This window comes from Podarcis gaigeae (assembly GCF_964106915.1).
Source record: "Podarcis gaigeae genome assembly, chromosome: 5".
Taxonomy (NCBI): domain Eukaryota; kingdom Metazoa; phylum Chordata; class Lepidosauria; order Squamata; family Lacertidae; genus Podarcis; species Podarcis gaigeae.
The window spans coordinates 27069211-27085808 of NC_139681.1; the positions used below are offsets into that span (position 1 = coordinate 27069211).

General features: G+C 43.8%; 2 long non-coding RNA genes across 3 annotated transcripts in view; both read right to left on the reverse strand.

The window, feature by feature from the left end:
• Window positions 1–16598, reverse strand: part of LOC310845448 — a 65101-nt gene that overhangs the window by 28304 nt on the left and 20199 nt on the right. The gene's annotated exons all lie outside the window — the stretch shown is intronic.
• On the reverse strand, window positions 7595–9149 carry LOC310844468. Its single transcript, XR_014564152.1, has 2 exons — window positions 8795–9149; window positions 7595–8548 (listed from the first exon to the last, which is right to left on the reverse strand). It is a non-coding gene; the product is annotated as an uncharacterized lncRNA (long non-coding RNA).

Below are 16598 nucleotides of genomic sequence, written 5' to 3' on the forward strand. Positions count from 1 at the left end.
AAAAACAAACCCCGGCACCCAGCATCCAACACAGCTCACTCGCTGCCTCATGGCTCAGGAAAACTGGCAAGAGAATTAACCAGAACATTCTGAAAAGTAACTAAGGAACAGAAATATCCATTTCCTTGAATTCATCAATCACAGAAACGACCAAAAATTCTGTACTGAATAAATGATGCTAAATATTTGCATGGGCAAACTGACTGAAAGAAAGAAATGTGAAGTGATCTATATATTTTTCCTGAACTTAATCCAGCTGAAAAGAAGTTTTAAGGTTAAGAAAATGAGATGCATTCCGTGGTAGTTTCCATTTCTGTTTGCCTTATGGACTCCTGCTTTTTGTGAAAGTTATTATATTTCGGTGTGTATGAGAGAGAGAGAGAGATCCAGAAAATCATGAAAATCTCATCAATTTTATTTCTAGTCCCTAAAAGTTCACTTAAGCAACCAACAACTTTAGGGGTTAAGTACTTCAGGTTTCCTCAGTGTTCTTAGCAAAAGAAATGATTGACATGGCACAACTGCATTCTGTGTCCTCCTGCACTACTTCAAATTCACTGGTTGCCATGTTACCAGGGAAATAATGGGGTCTGGGCAGGGAGAGATGTTGGGTGGCAGCAGCTATGGATTTCCCATATTGGGTAGACCAGTCCTTCAATAGCAAAGAACAACCTACTGGCCCATCTAATTACTTTAGTTCTCTCATTATTGTACTGTAGCTCAATGTTAGTCAACAGGGCTTCACACTATCATCTTGAGATCAACACAAGGGTCTCAGAAGTCATGGGACATGGATGATAAAGGAAAGATGCACAACACTGGGTTTCCAATCCCTATATCTAGTAGACTGTTTAGTTGATCTCATGCTCATTCCAGTGGAGGCTGGTCCATTGGTACAAGTGGGGCACCATCCATCCAACCCCAATCTGCCTTCAGTCAGTCCCAACCTGCCTTACTTAGTCCAGCCCAGGGGGCGGTGGTGCTCCCTGTCAGCTTTCTCCTCTTTAGTTGCCATTGTAGAACTCAGCAGCGCAAAACCAAAATTAGTTGGCTCTTTGGCACCAGTTCCATCTACTGTTGGTTTCTCCACCCCACCAACCCCATTGGGCACCATCCACCACCGGGCTTATTCTGTCCGCTTGAAGGATCATGTGATTATTGTGATCTCTTGCTGATACAGCCTGCTTGAAAGAAACTGTGACTTCATGCTGACATCATAATTAGTTGTGACCTCACACTGAAGCTGTCTCCCTGCAAAAGGCTGGCCACTGTGATCTTTGTGCTGATGCTGCCTGCTCAGATGTGAGAGCCTGGCCCTCTATTTGGCCATCAAATGTGAATTTCTGAGTATGCACAATACTCATCCTGGACAAATCGTAACACTGCCAAGATTAGCTGCACTCAGGAAAATGCTGTGGCATTGGTACACGTCTGATAGTTACCTTGTATAAGGAAGACCCTGCAAAAAAGAGCAACTCCAAAAGGCCTGTCAACTAGCATGTAGCTAGTTCGCGTCTCCACTCCTCCACATGCAGCTGTGGGGTGACCTTGGGCTAGTCACACTTCTCTGAAGTCTCTCAGCCTCACTCACCTCACAGAGTGTTTGTTGTGGGGGAGGAAGGGAAAGGAGAATGTTAGCCACTTTGAGACTTCTTAGGGCAGTGATAAAGCGAGATATCAAATCCAAAACTCTTCTTCTCTTCTTCTAGTTGTGGAAAACTGAACTCAAATGTTTTCCTAAACTTTACTCCTGGAATTTAACCTTCTTTCTGCTAAACAGTTTGCCTCTGCTTAATCATTAACACAGGATCCAGCTTCATTTTCGGAGGATTAAAGAGGACTCAACAAGAGTTGTGTGTACTGGCAATGCGGGGAACACATTTTTAAAATAAGTGAGACATATGAAGTTGCTTATCTGTAATTGTTTATCATGACCTTCTTTCTGCAAATTGGTTTTTTGGGGTGGGGTTTCTCTGGAACTGTTTCCTTGTGCTTCTTTCCAAGCCAACCTAATATATTACTTCCCCTAAGATATCATGAGGCACTGAACTACATTCTTGCTTGAAATCCATATACATAACCTCCAATTCTTTTATTTCCCTTTCTGCAATTGCAGCTCTCTATGTTTTTCTTATAAGTGAAGCCAAGTAAGTCTAGCAACCATAATATTACTTATTTCTATGTTTGTCACCATATGATCTATACACTAACAGCAATCTGGTCTATCTGTTAGGACATTCAGAATGGACTGGGAAGGAGAGCCAAGGGCATCTCTACCAAAGACAGTGAATTTCTTGCTTTGCCATAATAATAATTATGATGTCAACTAACCCCCATCACTTTCCCGCACTCCACAACACACCTTTTCTGCTGCTATTCAGGCAAGCTTGGAACTTCTGTGTTGAACATTGCAACCACTGGGTGTTGGGCAAGTCACCTCTGCATAGACCTGCCTCACTATTAGGCAGAGGGTGATGGCTGCCTCAAGCAATGAATGCTAGCTTGCCTAGAAAGAGCTCAGATTTTCTGTAGTCGCAGCAACAACAACAGCAGTAGAAACAACATGCATGTGCCCCTTAAAACCAAATGGTAGTGTCTATTCCAGATTAAACATCTAGTTTGGAAGCGCCTTTAGATCCTTCATTTGCCCCTTTAGCACCCACAACAAAATTCTGGTTCATTTCAGCTGCTGACACATGGCAAACATTTCTGCACTTTGAATTTTGGTCTTCTCCTTCCCATTTGTAGTCACAATATAAAGCAAAACTTAATATTGAAAACGGGATGAGCCCATAGCTGTAAACTTTTCCCTTTTCTTGCGAGGAATCCTATTCGGAATAAGGGATTTTCCCTTTAAAAAAGGGAAACATTGACAGCTATGGATGAGCCAAAGGGCTTTCCCTCCCCGCCCCACCTTTATATGCATGCAGGTAGTGAAAGCCTATTTGCTGTCTTCATACTTACAAATTTATAAAACAGAGTTATGCCCATATGGAAAAGGAGAATTTATCCATCAGGCAGAAAAGTGCTTAAACACCTTAAAATGCATTGCCCTTGAGCAGAGCCACACAAAAAAGCATTAGAGTTCCCATCTGGCATGGCTCCAATGGCCAGCAAAGTTTCTGTTTAAATTCTCATCTGCTGCTATGGCCCTTGTGATGAGTTGTGGCTTCTGGTTTCCTGCCAACTTCTGTCCTGCTTAGTGCTGTTTTGTCTTTCCACCCCACCATTTCTGCTTCCTTCCTGGCTATAAGGTTCACTGTTTGCTTCCTGGGGCTGGAGTTGCCTTTGCTGTGGCTTTCCTGTATAGTCTGGAATCCTCCTAGACCAGGATTTCCCAAGCTGTTTTTGGACTACAGCTCCCATCATCCCTAGCCAGATAGACCAGCAGTCAGGGTTGGTGGGAAGTGTAGTCCAAAAAAAGGTAGTGACCCAAGTTTGAGAAACCCTGTTCTAGACTAGTACCAGGGCTGTCCTCACCAGAAGAAAGGATGTGGTGACTTCAACAAATCGGGGGAATGTGTTTCCTCACCCCACCTGCAGCCTTCTGTGGAAGGGTGTGTCATGTGACCTCTGCTGTTCCTCCATAATTAGCTAGCTGCCCTCAGGTGTGATGGAAGACACTCCTGTTGCCAGCATTTAAATTATATCCAGTCACCCATCCAGTCAGCTTTCCATATTATGTAGGAGGAGGAGGGGAGCATCATCTTAGCCTTACCCCCAGGCTTCAAAATGTCTTGGGGCTAGTCAAGTGTAAAGAAAGATACATAAAGATACAAGTCCCTTCACTAGTCTACAAGCACACCTGAAAAGACAAGAGTGAAAACCAGTGAATTGAATTCAGCTGTCAGTTTGGTCTTCGCCTGCCTGCCTGCTCAGAATCACCTGTTGCCTCCTCATCTTCCTTCAGCTGGGGAAGGAAAGTTAATTTTAATACCTGACAGCTGGGTGGTTGGGTCAAATAGAAGCTAAACCACTTCTTCCTTTTTTGTGGAGTCTGGCCTCTACCAAAGGAGAGACTATTGCCTGCTTTGCAGCAGACTGGAACACAGAGCATCTTGAGGTAAGCCTGATCCATAATATGAAAGAAAGTAGTTGATCCTCTACAAGGCACTTTGTTGATTTTCTCCAAGTGGAGGAAGAGAAAATGAAGGCTTAGTGCATTTAGCAGGGAAGGGATACGACCACCAGTTGAACCAGCAAATGGTTCTCTCTTGTCCTTTCACCGCAAGGGAAAGAACTGCAGCATCTCTTGGGGGTGATGGTGTCTCTCTTCACCCCAAGCACTGGTGGTTCAATGGAGCAGTATCTTTTATGAGGGTTGGCAGAGCAGTAGGGTTGGGTATATGTCAATTGGGTGTGGTGTTCTGGCACCATTTTCTCTTAGTCCTCTAGGACCTCGTGTGTCCTTGTTATTTGTGTTAATATCCATTCCTTTGTGTATTTTTCTACTTCACTAAGGCAGACTAAAATCCTTGCTTCACCCACAGACATGCCTTGGAAGGGTGAGGAGTTTGTGGAAACTGCCTTTTAACCCCTCTTTGAGCCAGTTTATGCATTCATGGTTTCCTCACATGGAGTGCTCAGAATGGCCTACTTCCATTCCACCATGCAGGCTTTGCTACTTAGAGTAGGCCTTGTTGACGCCAAGCTCACTAACTACAGACTGGCTTCCTGTCCTACAGCACTTTGTGAGGACAGATGCCTATATATGCATGACAGACGAGCTGACTGTAATGCCAAGTATATCAACACTCCAAATAATGGAAAGTGCACCAAAGGCAAACACCAGGATGCCATAATTATTTTTTATTGCAGGAGAATGGTGGCTATTTTGGGTGTCATGATCTTGTGCAATTTCATGCTGTGATTCTCCCCCCCCCCAAAAAAATGTGGGTTTTTTTCAGGAATGATGCCCAAATAATGCATTTTGGGATGCTGCGCAAGATCACAAACCCAAAACAATGCTTTCTTAGAGGGAAATAACAGCATGAAATTGTGTGAGAAAAAACCAGATGTTCTAGTTTTTCCAGGACACTTGCAGGGTATGGAAAAGGCAGGTTTAGCTCTCAAAAATTTGCCCCTGAACTCATCTAGCACAGTTATCTTGGACCCATTGCTATTCCAAGGATGTACCAAATTGTGTGGGAGCCTTTTCTTCCTTCTCCTAAACCTTAGCCTGCCACTCCTTCCTTCAGGGCTGGGCCCGGCTACTTGGCTCACTATTTCTCATTTTTAACAATTCAGAGGAAGCCCCAAATCAGTTTGCTGAGGCTGGCCCACCTAGGCTGGTCTATCCATCAGTGTTGGGCTGTTTCCCAAGCCAAGACAGGGGGCTCCTAAACAGTATTTGTAAAGGGGAATGAGAATTGGAGACAGGAATTGGTCTAACAGTGGAGGGTGGGGGCAGAAGAGTATTGGGCAACGTCGTAGTGGGAGGTAACAGCCTACCACCCTCATTTTGGAAGGAAATGCTCTTGTTTGCTTCACTCGTTCTTTGGTATATGGCTGCAGCGGTATTTTTAATTGCTGTGTTTTCCTGACATTTATTTTCTGGTCTTGCCATCACTTCTGTTTTGCTCAGCTCTCTGTGTGGGTTCCTAACATTGGATGCAGTTCCAGTGTTGGACTGCCAGCATTTAAATGCAGAATCAAACAGAGATACAAATGCAGTTTTACCAAGTCATAACTCCTGAAGGCATAAAGCTTTATGATGGTTAGCCAAGCACTTGACTGTGGGGGTGGTTTTACCCTTCAGTATTTCCCAAGTGCTTAGATGAATTTCTTTATAAGTGTCCATTTGAAAATACAGGATTACTTTAAAAGCCACTTTCTAAATTCTCGATCTGCTTTCTGTCAGCCTTAGCCATTTGCAAGGCTTTGGGAGGAGAATATTTTGTGTTATCTTTGGCCCTGCGGACCTTTGCGGAAGATTCTGTGTATAAGCAAATGTTTCAATTCAATGTGGTGAAGAGTGTGTGCATGAAACAAGGATGTGGGAGCTGCTGATGGCTTTTTGAAATGAGAAATAAAAAATCCTATGATTGGCAGAATACTCACAACAGGTCAATGAGGATTGGCAATTTAGAACAGAAATGGACACAGGGTAGATCTGGGTCTACTGATAGATCTCTAGGTGATTTGCAGCAGATTGAGAAGGATTTCTGGCTCCTAATTGTTTAACAAAATCTCTCTCTCTCTCTCTCACACACACACACACACATGATACTGATGAAATGAAGAAAACACAGTAACCAGGAGTGGATTTTTATGTGGAAGGGCCAGGAAATTATTTTAAGTGTAACTGTTTTGCATCTGCCCCGGTTGATGGAAATTGAGGCAATAATAATAATAATAATAATAATAATAATAATAATAATAATAGGATCTTGCAAGCATGAAGTCTGCCCACCATGTTGTAGAAGGACTTGTGGTGTACATGCTAACCCCTGACTTGGAGAACTTGCAATTGTTCTCTACTGCAGAACCCACGCTACGGAAATTCCTTCCCAGAGAGGTTTGACTCCCCCAGCCTGAAAGCTTCTAAAACCCTTAAATCTCGCTGAGATTTTAGTGTGGGCGAAAGTTCTGCCTCCTTGTTGTTATACTGAATTGCCTTATCCTACCCTTTGATTTTAATGTATGACTTCGATTTTAGTCAGCTTGGCATTGTGTTTGTTACACGTTTTATCATTTTGTTGTGTTAGAGAGAGTTTATAAAGAAAGGGGGTGCACATATTTTGAAATACATAAGCAATGCTGAGAGGTTTTGGGGTATCAGTGTCTTTGTCAGACCAGACTCAATCAGACCAGACTCAATTACAGTGGTACCTCAGGTTACATACGTTTCAGGTTAAAGACTCCGATAACCCAGAAATATTACCTCAGGTTAAGAACTTTGCTTCAGGATGAGAACAGAAATCATGCAGAGGTGGCGCAATGGCAACGGGAAGCCCCATTAGCTAAAGTGGTGCTTCAGGTTAGGAACAATTTCAAGTTAAGAACAGACCTCCAGAACAAATTAAGTTCTTACCACTGTATTTCCATTGAAAAGGATAAGGTTTTTAGACCTGCTTGAAAAGAGAGAGATGGCATTGGCATTCCCTAAGAGCACCATTTTCTTTCTTTCTCTCTTTCTTTTCATTCATTTATATTTGTATACCAACCTTCATCCAGAGATCACGGGGCATAAAAATACAAAATGAAACAATTATATACCATTGGTCTTCCTGACTGCTGCTCTGCCAGTCCCAGTCACCACTGACTATTATTCTGCCATGCTATTACGTTGTAAAGCACTATGCAAAGTGGCGACATCAATATTATCTATCATGTATCTGGATCCTTTATTTCCTGCTGCCCTAAAAAACACACCACAAGTTTATCTGAAATGCTTACCAGTATCTTTCTATGTGGCTACCTACCTCTCCTATCATTCTATTTATTTTACTGCAAGAGGAGACCCCGAAAAATGCATATTTCCTGCTGCCATCCTTGAGGGTTTGGGACTGTTTAGTATGTGTGTGTTTTTCTTTTTAAAAGAATCCTTTCAAAGTTTTGGGTAAGCTAAACCAATTGTGAGACTCCTCAGTTATTTATTATTGCTGCTGGCACGGTTTGAAACTATTTGAAATGGAGCCACATTTGGCTTCTTCTTCTTTTGCTCTGTGAGGAACGGAGAAGGGGAAAGGGGTGAGCCTTTGCCAAATGGAAGAGGATAAAACCAGAGTAATGATATGTTGCGATATATTGCAAAAAAGGGGGGGCTGGATCCTTCTACAGAAAATTGCATCTCTTAAGAGCATCCTTCCCCTTGAACTTGTTCCAGTGTAGATTTACTTTTGTTCGTCTCTCTGACTTTCCTAAGAAGAGCAATACTTTAACTTGCATGCTGGAGCTTCCTGGAGCTAGAGAACAAGCAAAAATCAAAATTAAACTATAAACAAACCCAAACAAGGCTGGCTCTAGGGACACTGAATCAATGCAACTAGGTGTGTAATCAGGGCTATTTGGTTTCTGGAGTCCTTTTTGCATACTTTTCCATGAGAAATCTCTAGCAGCGCCCTGTTGTGTTAGCTGTACATGCAAAAAGTAGGTGGCACTATGTAGGGAGGTTGCAAGCCAGAAAATAATGTTTTACCTCTCCCAACATGGTGTCCTGGCTCTCTGTTAATCCTACGTGGTGCCAAAGTGATGACTCATATCCCCTAAGGTGTCCTGATGGCCTCACCAAACAGAAAGGGGAAACCAGGCTAGTACACAAGGGATCCTAAAAGGAAGCCACAATGGTTCTTTGCTGAATATCCGTTTCCTGCGAATATCACTTCTTGGTTTGCATAAAGGAGGGGGCTGTGTTTCACAGTTCTGCAGATCCTCAAAAAAAATTGGGGAGTGTCTGTGAAAAGGCTCTTGTGTTTGGTGTGTTTTTTCATGTTGCAAGCTACCTTGAGCATGGTTTTAAGCATGGAAAGGTGGCTTGCAAATAAAAGGATGTATGGCTGTACCAGTGTTAGAAACAGAGATATGAAAGCTAGGAGCTAAATGTCACCTTAAGCCATAACTGTCAAGTGTCCCTTATTTGGCGGGACAGTCCCTTATCCCAGCGCCATGTCCCAATGCTGTCCCTTATTGATGAGGCTTCATTTGGCTGCTGGCTGGGCTTTCTGCCCTTGGCTCAGAGGGGCTCAGAAGTTGAACATACCTGTGCCTGGAAAATCCCTTATTTTGGCTGCTGATCCCTTATTTTCAAGGCTGCTGGTCCCTTATTTTCAAATCGGTAAGTTGACAGCTATGCCTTAAGCCTAGGTTATGGGCGCAATAACGGAATATCTAGGTGGACTTTTTTATAACAAGAAAACAAAGCTGAAAATGAATGAACTGCAGCTAAAATCTTACGTTCATTTTTCACATGGCCTAGTCCTTCCCCTGCACCCCCACCCTCTAATATTCTTAAGAGGGTCTCTTCTCCAGCCTTCAGAGGGTAGTTGGAAGTGGGGAGGCAGTAAAAGGTCCTCTTTTCCTTCCACTCTTCAGTTTTAATCTGAAATCTTAGGCGCAGTACTGTACCCTGAGCTCAGAAGCAGCTCACACTAATGAAATTCCCTGTCGCAAAATGCTCCTGGAACAATGGGAATTTCGAACACTGGTATGTACATGTCAACAGCAATTATCTACTAGGTGCTCTTGAGTCTCATTTTTTTGTTTGCTCCCCATTAGGGGATTGTGTGTGTGATAGAGGGGCTGTTATCTCTGGGACAGAGTTTGTGGTTTCCTAGAGAAGCAGGTGACCTGGGAGTGACTCCAAGATGGATATGTGGCTGGAGCACATTGGGATTCCTTGCTTGGGTTGAGAGAGGGGAATACAAGCTAAGGGTCTTTGTGATGTAAACAAGCCCTCTAAAGTTCTAAGGGCTCAGCTGAATCAGGTCTTATGTCAGCAATCCTGGGTTTTTCCATGGCCGAAGCCTGCTCTTTTATTTCTCTTGGATGCAGACGCCGTTCCTTTGTTATGCTCATGTTATTTCATATTTATACAATTAAAATGTGACTTTTTCAGTACATCGTTTGCTTCCTGTTTGAAGTTTCACCACCACATCCTTGCACTCCCCAAGCCCCCGCGCTCCGCTTTCTCCAAAAATAACAATAAAACCTGAAAAGGTCTATTATGCCTCCTACAACAAAATGGATGTCTACTGTAGCCGTGCTTTTTCCTCCTCTGGTGCCTGGCAATGTGCCTTTCTTCCAACCTCATATTGACTCTGCGAAGACTGAGCTTTGGCTCATCACTTAGATAAAGGCACATCCCCCCCCAAAAAAAAACAACAACTATGCAGCAATCAGTGCAATTTCCACTTGGGGGTAGTCTCAGCAATTTCTGCTTCTGGTGTAAAACGCTAGTTTCGCTTTCCCTAAATTCTAAAATGCTCACCCCTAGGTTTGTTGGTTTATTTCTTTCGTGATACTATGGGTGGGGAATTCATCAAGTTTGCATCTGAACGCAAAACTACGTAATTGACAAGTCTGCAAAATAAAATGCTGCTAGCCTTCATGCTTCTCACTTCTCTGAATTTTACAACACAGCTCTCCATTTTTTAAAAAAATGAATGTTAAATGAGTAGATAAGTAGGTGGTTGTCGCAAAAATTAATATACCAGGGAAAGGTGTGCACAAAAATCAGTTAAAATTGTGTAAAATGAATCATTGCATTAAAGGAAATTCCTTGCAAAAAACATATGTATATATTTGACTAAAATGCATATGAAAATGTGTATTTAAGGAGAAATAGAACTAAATAAATATTTCTTGGACTTGTCAAGCAACTGGCATGCCACAATGTAAAGTGGTGTCAGGCATTTTGGCTTGGTGGGTCGCAAGCTGGAAAGTCCTCATTTAGGGGCTGGTCCACAGATGAAAAAATTCAACATGCAGCTGTGGACCTGACCCTCCTGTTAGAAATTTGCAGTTTGTGACCTCTCACACCAAAATGCCAAATGCTTGTCACCGCCATGCATTGTGGTCTGCCAACTGCTTAACCCCCACACCACTTCCTGGTGTCGTCCCCCCCCCCCCCAATCAAAACCAGGATTATTACAGAAGGTCTTGTAAACTATTAACAGTGGATGGGTAGGTGCATGTGTTTCAATGTATAGAAATAGTGGTCAGCTTGGAAAGTCACATTGTGCAGGTGTTGCAAATCCAACAATTTCTGAAGAGCACGATGTTAGCTACTTCTGGTCTGGGTGACAGGATTCAAGAGGAGCCAGAATAGTATTAAGTGCAGAAGGGATTGTAATAGCATTTCAGTGTGGGGAATTAAATTTCCTCCTTTTGAGAAATGCATGTTGTTATTTGGAATATGCTGTGCTGCTAAGCTAAATTCACCAGGCATCCCTTTATCATTGAGATGTGTTTTAAATTCATTTGACTTCCTCTTTCCCCCAATAGATTACACTGCACAAAATGTTCAACTCTTTCAAAGCATTTCTTTTTGACGGAGGAAGTTTGCAAAACAAACTATTAGGGATTAGCTATCAATTCTAGTCAAGCTGACATCCGAAACAATTGGGAGGTCAAGCAAATGTGCTTCTATTTCTACGCTTTCCAGAAAGGAAATGGAACAACAGCCACAAAATGTGTAGGCTGGAAAGCAGCTTAGAAATTCTGCAAAATCACTTATGACATTTTCAAGGTCTCCACTACATCTCTCTTTGCTGTATAACTTCCTGGGATATCTATTTCAAAATAACCAAGGGCAGCAAATGAAGAATAGAAAACAAAGCAACTGCATTGATAGCTAGATACGGATAAAATGCACAGTACATGATGTGTGGTTCTTGAGGAAGGGAATATTGAACCATAAGTAAGAAGGCTTCCATTTGTATACTCACCAAGAATTTAAAAAACATCTGTGAAATGTGCCTTTCTGCCCAAATACCATAGCTATTCTTATGCCAACCATCATCTTAGGCATTTATGTGATCATAATAACTCATTTGTTTGAAGAGAGACTTCAGTTCCACCTAAACAGTATTGTCAAATGCAGCCCTAGCAACCACTGTTCAGAACGGCCTGTGGCAAGTAATTTACCTCCAACGAACCAGAGAGTGAACCTTTCATGATGTGAAAGAGACAGAGCCGGCCCTGCCACTAGGCAGACTGAGGCAGCTGACCCAGGTGGCCAATGATGAAGGCAGGTGAAGAGTGGTGATGTGCTGGTGGGCAAAGTTGTGTGTGCCATGCAGCGCACACACTAGAACACACACATCAGACCACACCAACTCTTCTCTGTGTTGCTGCGTATCCTTGCACATATCTGCATTGTGAAATTGGAGAAATTGATTCTTGCAGTTGCTACAATATACCAGCAGATGGCAAGCTTGCATCATATTCAGGATGTGACAAAACCTAACCTCTCTGGTCAGTCTGCCTGTTCAGTGAGGCCTATTAAAGCCCGTTAGGATTACTCAGGTTTCTAATGTATCTATCTATTGCATTTTTGAGAGACATGTCATGGGCTCCTTGCAAAGTATATCTGAAATGTCTGAGATACTTCGCTGGAAGGTATTTTTCCCCTCTTCAGCATCTCTTTTTTTAAAAAAAGGGACTGCAACCTCTTGAAAGCTGCTTCTTTCCTTGGGTTTGCCAAAGCACCAGGAAAAGCTGTTTCCCTTTTTGGCAATACTACATGCAGCCTTTGGGGACTGAATACGCCACTACAGTGACTGACAGATTTGCAAAGGTCACTTTAGAGCAGCAATTATGTATGTGCTGTTCTAGACTGCGTCAACAAAAGTATAGCGTCCAGATCAAAGGAAGTAATAGCTCTGTTCTGCTTTGGTCAGACCATACCTGGAGTCCTGTGTCCTGTGTTGGGCACCACAATTTAAAGCAGATTAACAAGCTGGAACACTTGCAGAGGAGGGTGACCAAGATGATTAAGGGGCTGGAAACCAAGCCTTGTGAGGAACGGTTGAGGGAGTTGGGTATGTTTATCCTGAATAAGAGGAAAGATGATAGGTAAAGGTAAAGGTACCCCTGCCCGTACGGGCCAGTCTTGACAGACTCTGGGGTTGTGCGCCCATCTCACTTAAGAGGCCAGGGGCCAGCGCTGTCCGGAGACACTTCCGGGTCACGTGGCCAGCGTGACATCGCTGCTCTGGCGAGCCAGAGCCGCACACGGAAACGCCGTTTACCTTCCCGCTGGTAAGCGGTCCCTATTTATCTACTTGCACCCGGAGGTGCTTTCGAACTGCTAGGTTGGCAGGCGCTGGGACCGAGCAGCGGGAGCGCACCCCGCCGCAGGGATTCGAACCGCCGACCTTTCGATCGGCAAGTCCTAGGCGCTGAGGCTTTAACCCACAGCGCCACCTGCGTCCCGGAGAGATGATAGCCATCTTCAAATATCTAAAGGGTTGTCCCATGGAAGATGAGAAAGCTTGTTTTCTCCCGCTCGGGAGAGTAGGACCCAAACCAATGGCTTTTTGCCATTGTGCAATTTAACGTGCAAATCTGCGAGCAAATAGGCCAAAAGTGTTAGCCGTGGGACCGTCACAGGGCAAAATAGTAGGAAGTTGCCCTCAGGGCAAAATGAAGGCACTGATGGCCACCTAGCCATTAGCTGTGCTGTCACACATTATTCATAACAACCCTAACTGCTGAGGAGCAGGAAGAGGGTAATAGGATTTTACTGATCTATGGAACCCTTGGACGGGAAGGGAAGGGTGGTTTGGTTGAGGGTAAAACCTGACAGAAAGTTTAGCAAAAACTATGTACTTGGAGATACAGGGGACTAGTGAGGAAGGCTTCCAAGAGCCACTGTGCTGAAGGCAGCCAAGAACACAGGTGATAAGAGAAAAGCTTAACACAGTGCCTTGAGTTTAGGTACACTGCTGCTGTTGGTATTTTATTATTCAGATTCTGGGTTGGAAGTTGTTAGTACGATGGCATATTCAGAGAGGCAATGCATTAAGTTGGTCTTCAACAAGAGAAAAGCAATGATTGACCATTGCTACCCCTCCTTTTCCCCTGCTCCATGGAAAGAAGATCTCCCTTGCTAATTCACTTCCTGCATTATGCTGAGATATCACTGATGATATCACTAATAATAATAATAATAATAATAATAATAATAATAATAATAATAATATATTATTTCTACCCCACCCATCTGGCTGGGTTTCCCCAGCCACTCTGGGTGGCTTCCAACAAAATATTAAAATACAATAGTCCGTCAAACATTAAAAGCGTCCCTAAACAGGGCTGCCTTCAGGTGTCTTCTAAAAGTCTGGTAGTTGTTTTTCTCTTTGACATCTGGTGGGAGGGCATTCCACAGGGTGGGTGCCACTACCAAGAAGGCCCTCTGCCTGGTGCCCTTGGCTTCTCGCAGCGAGGGAACTGCCAGTAGGCCCTCAGTGTAGGACCTCAGTTTCCGGGCAGAACAATGGGGGTGGAGACACTCCTTTAGGTATACTGGACCGAGGCCATTTAGGGCTTTAAAGGTCAGCACCAACACTTTGAATTGTGCTTGGAAACGTACTGGGAGCCAATGTAGGTCTTTCAAGAGCGGTGTTATGTGGTCTCGGCGGCCGCTCCCAGTCACCAGTCTAGCTGCCGCATTCTGGATTAGTTGTAGTTTCCAGGTCACCTTCAAAGGTTGCCCCACATAGAGCGCATTGCAGCAGTCCAAGCGAGAGACAACTAGAGCATGCACCACTCTGGCACTTTCACTAACAATGTGACTCCATGATAGTCCATGAGGCTCATTAGTCTAGCATTTCAGCTACATCTTCCAGTCATATTCCACAAAAGGAAGGGAAACTATATGTACTAACTTTCTACAGCGTTGTAGCAACAAGACTATGGACTTGTGATCTGCAGCAAACAGGGCTACTGAATCTAGAATGATGGCATTTAAGAGACCAGTCGTGTTTGCTTGGGGACTGATGGACTGACACCCACGAGCAACAGTGGATGACAACCATTTTGCATAACAAGTGTACACCTCTCTTTGCCACGAGGAAACTTTTTCCGGGGCAAAGGTAGGGCTTGCATCAGCACCCAGCATCCTTAGGCAGCTTCTTGGGGTCTAGAAGGACCCACAGCTGATGCCTGCCCCACTCCTTTCTAGCACCTCAGTGAGTACCATTTAAGTTTCTTACAGTTTCCCTGGGCTTTTAAGTGCATTATACAAACATGGCACCAGATGGCGATTGTGAGTTTACAGCAAATTCAATATATATTAAAAACGTTTTCACAGCATTTTTTATATATGTCCAGATTCGACCCCATTCTAGTGCCACTCTGAGCCATTGTAAAGAATTAAAATGGTGGCTCCCATTGTGTGTGGGGATTTGTTTTTTGGAGGGGGGGGGAGAGAATGTGGCTTCAGCAATTGCACAAATTTCAGAATGGGCCAATGGGCCAATAAATTGCTAGCGACCCATATTCTGTATGCTTGAGAACTTTGACTTCCCACCAATTTACCTGAAGTTTAATTTTTTATTTTTATTTCATTTATAGCCCAACTCTCCTTCAAGTAGCTCAAACCGCCTCCCCCCAATTTTATCTTATTTCATAGCCTTGGATTCCAACAGAAATCAGGCAAAGCTCTCTCAGCTGCTAGCTTCAAGTTCACATAGCTCAACTCCTAACTCTGGCTTTGTCTTTCTAAGTACCAGCGAATTGAGGGAGGGGGACCTGCCCACTTGTTATCTGGCACAAAGCCACTTCCTTTGTTGTCTTAATGGCCCATACTTAGAGGACCATTACCTCTCTAGGAAGCTAGCCTGGCTAGTCCAGCCATTGAATCTGTGCTGGATACAGGAAGTAGAAGGAGAAAGGAGGTCAGTCATACAGCCTAACTGCTCTCTCAAAAAAAACCCTCATAACAACCTTATTCCCTGGTGAATAAAGTTCATGAGTGGGGATTTGAACCCAGGACTCGCAAGTTTTATACTCCACAATTCCTACTACCTCCCCACCCTGTCCCCCCGCCTGGACTAGATCTCTACTAGTCAGCCCCATCCATGTCAATAGATGCATCCCTTTAACTCGGGGGGGGGGCACTAAATGTGCATCAAGATACAAATCTACTCTGCATCCTAAATGTGCCTGTAGATGTACATGTAGAGCTGCCTTGCTTGATCACCGTGGCATAATTGATATAGTGTTTGACCATGACTAGTGAAACCAGGGTTTGGAGCTCACTGGGTGACCTTCGGTCAATCACCATCTGTTAGCCTAACCTACCTCACAAGGTTGTTGTGAGGATGTTGTGAGCTCCTTGGAAGGAAAAAGGTGGTATATAAATGTAATAAATAATGTTATTTTATTTCGCAAAATCTATACAGTTGTTGTTGTTGTTGTTTAGTCATCCAGTCGTGTCCGACTCTTTGTGACCCCATGGACCAAAGCACGCCAGGCACTCCAGTCTTCCACTGCCTCCCGCAGTTTGGTCAAACTCATACTGGTAGCTTCGAGAACACTGTCCAACCATCTCCTCCTCTGTCGCCCCCTTCTCCTTGTGCCCTCCATCTTTCCCAACATCAGGGTCTTTTCCAGGAAGTCTTCTCTTCTCATGAGGTGGCCAAAGTATTGGAGCCTCAGCTTCACGATCTGTCCTTCCAATGTGCACTCAGGGCTTATTTCCTTAAGAATGGATAGGTTTGATCTTCTTGCAGTCCATGGGACTCTCAAGAGTCTCCTCCAGCACCGGAATTCAAAAGCATCAATTCTTTGGCAATCAGCCTTCTTTATGGTCCAGCTCTCACTTCCATACATCACTACTGGGAAAACCATAGCTTTTACTATGCGGACCTTTGTTGGCAAGGTGATGTCTCTACTTTTTAAGATGCTGTCTAAGTTTGTCATTGCTTTTCTCCCAAGAAGCAGGCGTCTTTGAATTTCATGGCTGTTGTCACCATCTGCAGTGATCATGGAGCCCAAGAAAGTAAAATCTCTAACTAACTCGCGTTAAGAACTTAATTCGTTCTGGAGGTCGATTCTTAACCTGAAACTGTTCTTAACCTGAGATACCACTTTAGCTAATGAGGCCTCCTGCTGCCCGCTGCACGATTTCTGTTCTCATCCTGAAGCAAAGT